We start from the raw sequence: 8,488 nt of genomic DNA, 5'->3' as shown, positions 1-8,488 counted from the left end.
TGACAGCCCTTTTCTGTAGAATCCCCTTTCCCAACCACAGGACTGAGGCATGTCCTCCTGTTGGGGTGGTCACAGCATGGCCATCAGCTGGCTCCCCACACCTCCCTGGGGACTCCAGGTGATGCTTGTCCACTGCCCTACATTTCCCACTTCCCCACCCTGCCCCCCGTGCCCACCTCATGGGCTGGCACATTGGAGTCTTCAGTAAGAGTTTGTAGGATTGGACTGAACTAGAGTCCATGTTTGTTTCTATATTAGATACTACTGATCTGACTTTTTCCTCCTTCTTTAAATGGTGTTTGTCATATTAAAGGAGCAATCAGTCAACCCCCCCACAGTGTCATTAAGTGACCTGTATAACAAGGGATTAATAACCGCACAGGCACTGCCGGGTGCTCTAGCTGGCCTCTCTGACATCGCTGTACGATTAGCCCTGCACTTTCCCTCCAGGACCTTGACCCTGAGCAAGGGTTGTGACTAACGTTGGGGGACCAAAGTCAACTCAGCAGCCATCCCAGGGACTAAGGGTGAGGATATCTTGGTGACAACAGCGAGGACCAGACTGTTGCCACTCAGGTGCTCGACAACACCTCAGCCTGCTGTAACCCTCAGGGAAGGGGGAAGGAATCTGAACTGACTGGGCTGGAGTCTCTGCCACCTGGCACAATGGCAGTAAAGGAGAAATTAAATTTGGTCATAAAGAAAACATTTCTTGCGTACCTGAGTTTGGCTTGAGATGCACACATCCTACATTACACTTAATGTGTGTTAGATGGAACCATTGAACAGAACTGAGCCCAAGATCCCCAGCACATCAGGGCTGAACTGGTCTACTCCGACGCCTGCCACCCCCAGCAATGTCCTGGTGTTCCACTGTCTTTCCAAGCTGCTTTGAGGGCCCTGAGACGGTAGTTTGGAAAAGTCTGATCAGGGAGGGAAAATCATTGTAGGATTCTGGATAATTCTGTTGATGTCCTCCCACCTCCACCCCTGCCCCTCCTTGCTGCTAGCCCCACCAAGATGTGCCCCAGATGGGCCATCGCCCACCCTCACTGCGTGCACTCTCCTGAAGCTCTGACAACATCCCCACCCAAAGCAGGCCCATCAGCAGTCCAGCGCTCTCCTCCTCCCCAAGACCGTGGCAACAATGGAAGAAGCCATCGTTTATTTTAAATAACATCAACAACAATAACAACTCATGCTTCAGGTCAGGGTGATGTAGGTTCTTCCCATGCATGATTCAATCCACCTAATATTATCATTCTATTTGTACCCAGTGAGGAAGTGGAACCTCAGAGAATTTAAAATCGTCAGCGTTTGAACTCAGGCTGTCTGAGTACCAGATGACCAGGAGTGTGGCAAGGACAGGGCACCCTGGTCCAGGGGCTGTGGGCAGCTCAGTCCTGGTTAGGCTGGAGGGTTTGTTTGTTTGTTTGTTTGTTTTTGCAATTCCAAACCTGCGAGGCCTTTCCTGGGCCTGCCCCGTGAACAGGAGGAGAAACTTGAGATTCATCATGGCCTCCACCTTGGAAGCCCATTAAGCAAAGAGGAATAAACCCTGAGAGCCTGGTCGGGGGAGCCGGGATGCCTCTAGTCTGCAATCCTCAGCGCTTCCTTCCCCTGATGAATTATTCATGGCCACAACCGGGCAGCAGATCAATAATGCAGGAGGCAGAAGCCCTGGGTGGGTCTAGCTTCCAGGACTTGCTCTACTGCCAGCCAGCTCCAGGGCAGACTCTCCACAGCCCACTCCCAACAGGGTGGTATGGGCAGCCCTGCCCGGGAAAGCTATGCAGGTTGTGCCCTACTCAAGTGGTGCCTAGGCCTCTGAGATCCAGATGCTCACAGCGTGCCAGGCTGGGTGCCCCGGCTGCAAACATCCCAGGAAGGAGATGCTTTTGCCATTTCTGTACTTCCTCTGCCAATGGGGGGGGGGGTGTCATTTTGCAGTCAGCACAGAGGAACCACAGGAACCTAAGCCAACCCTGGGAGTAGGAATTCCTGCCCCAGGACAGGGGTGCAAGAGACATCATAGTTTCTCAAGGTCCCTTCCCCTCTTGCTCTAGGACTAGAGTCTGGGAGGAGGAGACTGTAAAGCTAGGGCTCACAGACCCTTCAAGTCCGTTTTACAGTCTGGGTCACAAACCCTCCACATGCAGGTCTATGAGCTAGGCAATAGGAAAAGGTCCTGGGAGCCATGGGTGAAAAATTAATGGGCTTTATTCAGAGCTAGGAGCAGTCACCCTAGTGGCTTCCCGGAGTGTCCCAGGAAGCACCCTGTATCAGAGCCATTAGTCCTTTCTATTTAAGTCCATAACCCAAAATACCTGGGTGCACACGTGAAATCACATTAGACAACAAAGAACACCTGGGCACACGTGCATATTTACATTAGATGCTAGGCAAGGGGCCCTGACCATTTTTCTATATTTTCCCAGCAGATTCAGGAGAACCCAGGGTGTTAATTTTGGTTGTGAGTAGAAGTTTCCATCCAAGCAGCTCTAAGACACTGCTTGGCTTTCCTCCATCCCTAGGCAGGTTCCAGAAGATCCACAATTCCTCGGGAATTGTGATTTGGGGACACATTCACCCCCCCCCCCACCTGGCCTGCAGCCTCACAGGAAAACATGCTGAGAAGTGGGGTGTGGGCCTCTTGTGCTGTGAGGCCCCCTGTAAAGTAAGGCAAATCATAACTAAAGCCAAAATATTTCATTATTTCAGTTATTATTTTAGTTATACTGTTTCCATTTATATTGTCAGGGCTAGGGCTCAGACCCTCCAAACCCATTGTACAGACTGGGTCACCAGACCCCTCACATGCAGGTCCATGCTAGGTAATTGGGAAGGATTCCAGGAGCTGTTGGCAGATGACCTGAGCTCAGTCCTCAGCTTCCTCAGTGACAGCAGCTTACAGGCCTGGCAGTGGCCTTGCAGAGGGTCCCAGGAGCACCAGCAGCAGCCTCCAGCAGCAGCCTCCCCATGCCCACCCCCCAACAGGAGGCATCCCAGGGATGGGAGGCACCATGGAACAGAGCCACTCATCCTTATATTTAAGGCCATAACCCAGGACACCTGGGTGCACATGCACAATTACTCTAGAGGATAACCAAGGAACACCTGAGCACATAGGCCTATTTACATCAAATGCTCAGCAAGATTCTGAACATCTGAGGAGCCCTGACCATTTTTCCTATATTTTCCCAACACCCCTCAAACTTATCTGGGGTTTCTCTTGGCCTTCTCTTTTCTTAGTATTACCTAGATTTTCTTGGTTTGTTACAATAAACCTTGGAGGGAGGGAGGGAGGGAGGAAATTCTTTACAGAGGGGAGATAAAGGACTCCCTGGTTCCATGGCTCTACCTTTCCGAGACTGCGGCAAAGCTGGCCACTCCTGAGCAGCAGCGACTGATGGCCAGAGGCGGCGGCTTCAGGCACCTGTGCCAGAGCGTGTCCAACTTGGAAGTGCCTGTGAGCCTCCGGAGGATCTTGTTACAGGGCAGATTCCAGTGATGAGGGGAGGGTGCAGCCTGAGAGTCGGCCTTTCTGACAGCTCGGGGTGATGCCCATGCTGATGGGCCCAGGACCGCACTTTGAGTAGCGAGACTCTAGAGTCTAGACCAGTGGCTCCCAGCCTCGAATGACCGTTGGATCACCTGGAAAGCTTTTAAAACTCCCGGAGTGCAGGCCACACCCCAGACCAATTAAGCCAGATGGCTAGGAGTGGCACCCAGGTGTCAGGAATTTTTAAAGCTCCCAAGTGAGACACCATCTCAGTCCAGTCAGTATGGCTAATATCCAAAAGACTGAGAATGATAAGTGCTGATGAGGTTGCAGAGAAAAAGGAACCCTCCTACACTGTTGGTGGGACTGAGCATGGTGCAGCCTTTATGGAAAATGGTTTGGAGGTTCCTCAAACAATTACAGATACATCTACCATATGACCCAGCTATTGCACTGCTGGGAATATACCCGGAGGAATGGAAATCATCATGTCAAAGGGATACCTGTTCTCCAGTGTTCATTGTAGCACTGTTTACAATAGCCAAGAGTTGGAACCAGCCCAAATGTCCATCATCAGATGAGTGGATAAGGAAACTGTGGTATATCTACACAATGGAATTCTACTCTGCTATAAAAAAGAATGAAATACTACTATTTGCAGCAAGATGGATGGACTTAGAGAAAATTATATTAAGTGAAATAAGTCAGACACAAAAAGAGAAATACCACATGTTCTCACTTATTTGTGGGTGCTAAAAATAAATAAATAAATACACAAACAAACAGGGAGGGGAGTGGGGAAGACACAACAATCACAACAATTCCTTGAACTTGTTAAGACAAGTGAACAGATACGATGTTGATGGGTGGGAGGGGGAGGGGAGGGAGGAATCAGTAAAGGGACAAGAAAATCAACTACACTGTATGTTGATAAAGCAAAATTTAAAAAAATAAAAACTAAAAAATAATAAAGCTCCAGGTGGTTCCAGTGTGCGGCCGGGATTGAGAAGCCTGATCTAGACCCACTCACTCCTTTACGTGAGGAGACCAAGGCCCAGGAGAGCCCAGGGCCTGCCCGTGTGCGAAAGGCTGTGCCACAGGACAGTGTCATGCTTGTCCCTCACTGTACCTAGCTCTGTCTTCTCACACCCATGGGCCATTGGGCCTCTGAGCCCCACGGGCGTACAGAGACCCGTTTACAGATGGGGAGTCAGAGGCCCCTTGTCCCAGTGTGGGATTTTGGAATTCCCTACTGATTCCAAAACACTTGTCCTCCCCACAATCTCCTTTTAAATTTATGAAATGAGATCGTGTCTGACAAATGATGCCAAAGAAACTTTCTGTCCAGCAAGCCGGGCAGTAAAGCGGTGTGGCTGCCGCCGACAGTGCCCTGTGTAGAAGGTGCCTGTTCACGTGAGTGTTTTTCAATTGGTCGCATTACATTGGTGGCATTTCATCTTAATTCCGACCCCCCGGTGTTGCTTAAAATGGCTTTGGAAAGATCACAGTGATACAGCACTGGAGCAAAAGGCTGCAGAGAAATATGACTGTCACGTGCCAGGCAGTGCCATCCATGGCCAACTCCCTTGGAACAGCTTGCAGGGTTTCTACGGCCTGGAGAGGCTCCTGTCACCAAAGCATGCCCTCGAAGGACTGTCCTGCTTCACTATTTCTGGACTGTATGAGCTCAGGAAAGACAATGGATTTAAGTTTCATTTCTTCTCAGGAAAAGGGGATGATCCCTCACGGTGGCGGTGGCGGTGGCGCTGTGAGGATTAAGTGAGATCATTCTCACGAACCAGGGAGCCCAGCACGGGGCCCACAGGAAGCGCTCCCTGCCCTCTGCTCGGGCCAGGAGGAATCTCCACTAACGCGTTACCCCCGCCGGAGCCCATCTTCCTGCTCGGTGGCTCCCCTGACCTCCGAGGACAGCCCTCTCAACCCCCAGGGTTGGCTCCCTAAGCCTCAGCTGCCCCAGTGCTCACCACCGCCTCCAGCCACAAACCGCCCCTTCCTGCCACAGAGCTTGTCCTTGACGTCAGCCATCGAATGCTTCGGGAAGCCTGTCCTTGTTCATCTTTGTGTCCCCAGGGGCCAGTGCCGGGCCTGGCACATAGTAGGTGCTTAGTGCCAGCTTGTGGAAGGAGGGAGGGAGGGGGCCCAGCCCAGGAGTGCCACTGCGGCACTGACACCCTGTCACAGCATCCGCCACGCCATCAGCGCCTGCCTTCCTCACTAGCTCGGGAGCTCTTTAAAGCCAGCGCATGGGTCTGACTCACCTCTGCGCGCCCATGGCTGGCCCCGGGCCTGCACGGGGAGGGCGCTTGTTGAATTGAATGAAACTGAGTTGAATGGACTCATGAGATGAGGTGACGCATGCAGTCGGTTCCTGCTGGCTCGGGCGTGGCTCTCAGGGAGTGTGGGAGGCCAACCTGGGGGTCCTCCCGCTCATCCCTCCACGGGGAGCAAAGCCAGGGCCACAGCGGTCAGAATCAGCTGCAGATGGGTGGGGGGGGGGTACTATAGGGACAGTTGGTTAACTCTCCCTCAGACCTTGATGTGGGGGGCAGCCCTCTGTGCACAGATGGAGACAGGAACTGGGGGCTCTGGCCTGGACAGGTCATTAGGCCCAATGGACACGCAGCCCAGCACGTTGTCTGGTCTCAACCGATTGGCTCACCTCGGGGGTCAGCCTGAGCGGGAGCCCCAGTGGCTCCTGGAGTCTGCAGGGCTCACCTCACTGGAGGCCACATGTTCCGATTTGGTGAGGTGCAGAGAGGCTCAGGAGCTCCCCCAACGGGACTCAGCTAACAAGTGGCCAGGCAGGATTTGAACACAGGTGCGCTGGCTCCAGCTCCCACGTCCTGATCGGCTCTGCTCTGCCGCCTCTTGGGTCCTGGGACCCTCCTTCACTCTCCTCTGCCCATCCCAGCCCCCCCCTTCTCAGCCTCCTGCCCCCGGTGCTGTCCGCCCCGCCGGGTGGCTCTGCCCATGCCCACCTCCCTCTGTGGCCTGCCCTCCTCAGGCCCTTGCCACCTTCCACAGTAAAGCAACCCCTGCCTGCTTCACATCACTTGATGGAAAATGGGTCCCCCTGTCTCACCCCCACCCCCAAACAACTAACCCTCACCTTCCTCCCGTGGGGCTCTTCCTTTCCTGACAGCAAAGCATGGTGGCAAGAAGCCAATTCTGGGGTCAGACAGGCCTAGGGATCAGGTCAGTTCACTAACATTCAGTACCTTCTATGTGCCAGGCCTGTGACCTTGGATTAAGTCCCTGAACCTCTCAGAGCCTCAGTTTACCAATCTGAACCCAGGGATAATGATGCTAGTCTCCCCCTAGGACCGCCGTGGATTTGTCAGTGTGTGTAAATGCCCAGCACATGCCAGGAGCCAGCAAGTGTGGGTTTCCTGCCCTCTTCTCTCCACACCTGAGCTCTATGCCTAAAGAACAACTGAGGGAAGATGGGATTGATGTCAGCCACTTGTACAGCTGGAGAAACTGAGGCCCAGGGAAGACAAGTGACTTGCGCAGAGGAACACCTCAAGCTGCCATGGGGCCCCAGTTTGCCCAGGCTCCCAGTGCCCAGTTCCCAACCCGACCCTGGGGGCCTGCAGGCTGAGTGGACTCCTGCCCTGCCTGCAAAACCCCCTTGACCGCAGCAGCACAAACACCCAGGCTGGAGGTGAGCACGTGTGTTCAGCTTTATTTCTTTCCATGCTAAGAAATGCAGAGGAGTCACTGGTGCAGTGGTGAGGTGGAGGTGAGGGATCATTCTTGCTGCTCCCTGTGGGACATGGGGAGGGGCTGGGCCAGTGCCCTGAGCCAGGAAACCACTGTGTTCATGCACCTGGTGGCCAGACCCAAGACGGAGCAGGGTCACCAGGGCCACTGGGGATGCCAGCTGCCTGTGGGGCAGGAGCTGCAGGGACCCTCCTCACAGTCTTCTCTCATCCGGGATGGCTTTCCCTCCAGGGCCCCCAGCTTCCTCCTCCTCTTTGCTGAGAGGTGGGCCTCTGGGGGCCTCTGAGCTCTGTCCCTGGCACCACTAGAAAGCTCCTGAGCTGTTCTTGCCTGGATGGAAGAACGTTCCAGCTGTGCCCGTTCCTGGGGCCATGTGCTGGTGCTTCACCTAAGCAGGGCCCTCGACTGTTCTGGGTGTGGAGTGTGAATGAGTGTGTGTGTGTGTGTGTGTGTGTGTGTGTGTGTGTGTGTGCGCGCGCGCGTGCGCATAGGGAGTGCACGGGGTGCTTATCTGTCTGGTGTGACTGGGGGGGCGGGGGCAGGGGAGGCCTGGGCCTATGAGACCTCCGAGGGCACACAGAGGCTGCAGAGTCCCACCTTGGCATCATGTTCCCCACGTGACTACCCCTAAACTGTCTGGTTCATTTCTCTCTTCTCCCTGGGTTGCTGAAGCTGGGGACCCCTGGGGCCTGCCAGGAGACCACCCACTCATGGCCCCTCCTCCCAGAGCCGATGACACAGACCTCATGTCTCTCTTGACCTGACCTGACCTCATGGTGACACAAATATTCTGGGCTCATACCTTCCCCCACCCGCCCCCCTGCCAACAAACAGGGGCATCTCTATTATGGCCTCAAGAATCCCATAAAGTGAACCCAACTGGTCCCTGCTTTAGGACTGGGAGAAGTTGGAGTTTATTCCCCAGGTGGGAGACTGACAGGAGCACCAGCCCCAGAGGGATCTGCCCAGCACCCCTGGGCCCTGAACTCCTGCCCTCCCGGTGGTCACATGGGCCCTGTCTGGAAGGCTCAGAGCCACAGCCGCAGGCAGGACCATAAGTCTCTCCTGCAGAAAGAGCTACTAACCCATGATGCCAAAGCCAGCTGGGCAGGCAGGAGAGGCCCCTGTAGGTAAAGCCTGTGTCAGGGAGAAGCCTGGGGAGAATCATGGGCCAAAAACCAGGGAGGAGGCCGAGGGCCCTGCTCAGCTCCTTTCTGGTGTCCCATTAGATCCTAATACACA

The sequence above is a fragment of the Cynocephalus volans genome, chromosome 10, assembly GCF_027409185.1.
Source record: "Cynocephalus volans isolate mCynVol1 chromosome 10, mCynVol1.pri, whole genome shotgun sequence".
Taxonomy (NCBI): Eukaryota; Metazoa; Chordata; class Mammalia; order Dermoptera; family Cynocephalidae; genus Cynocephalus; species Cynocephalus volans.
Note: the sequence above shows the minus strand (reverse complement) of the source record.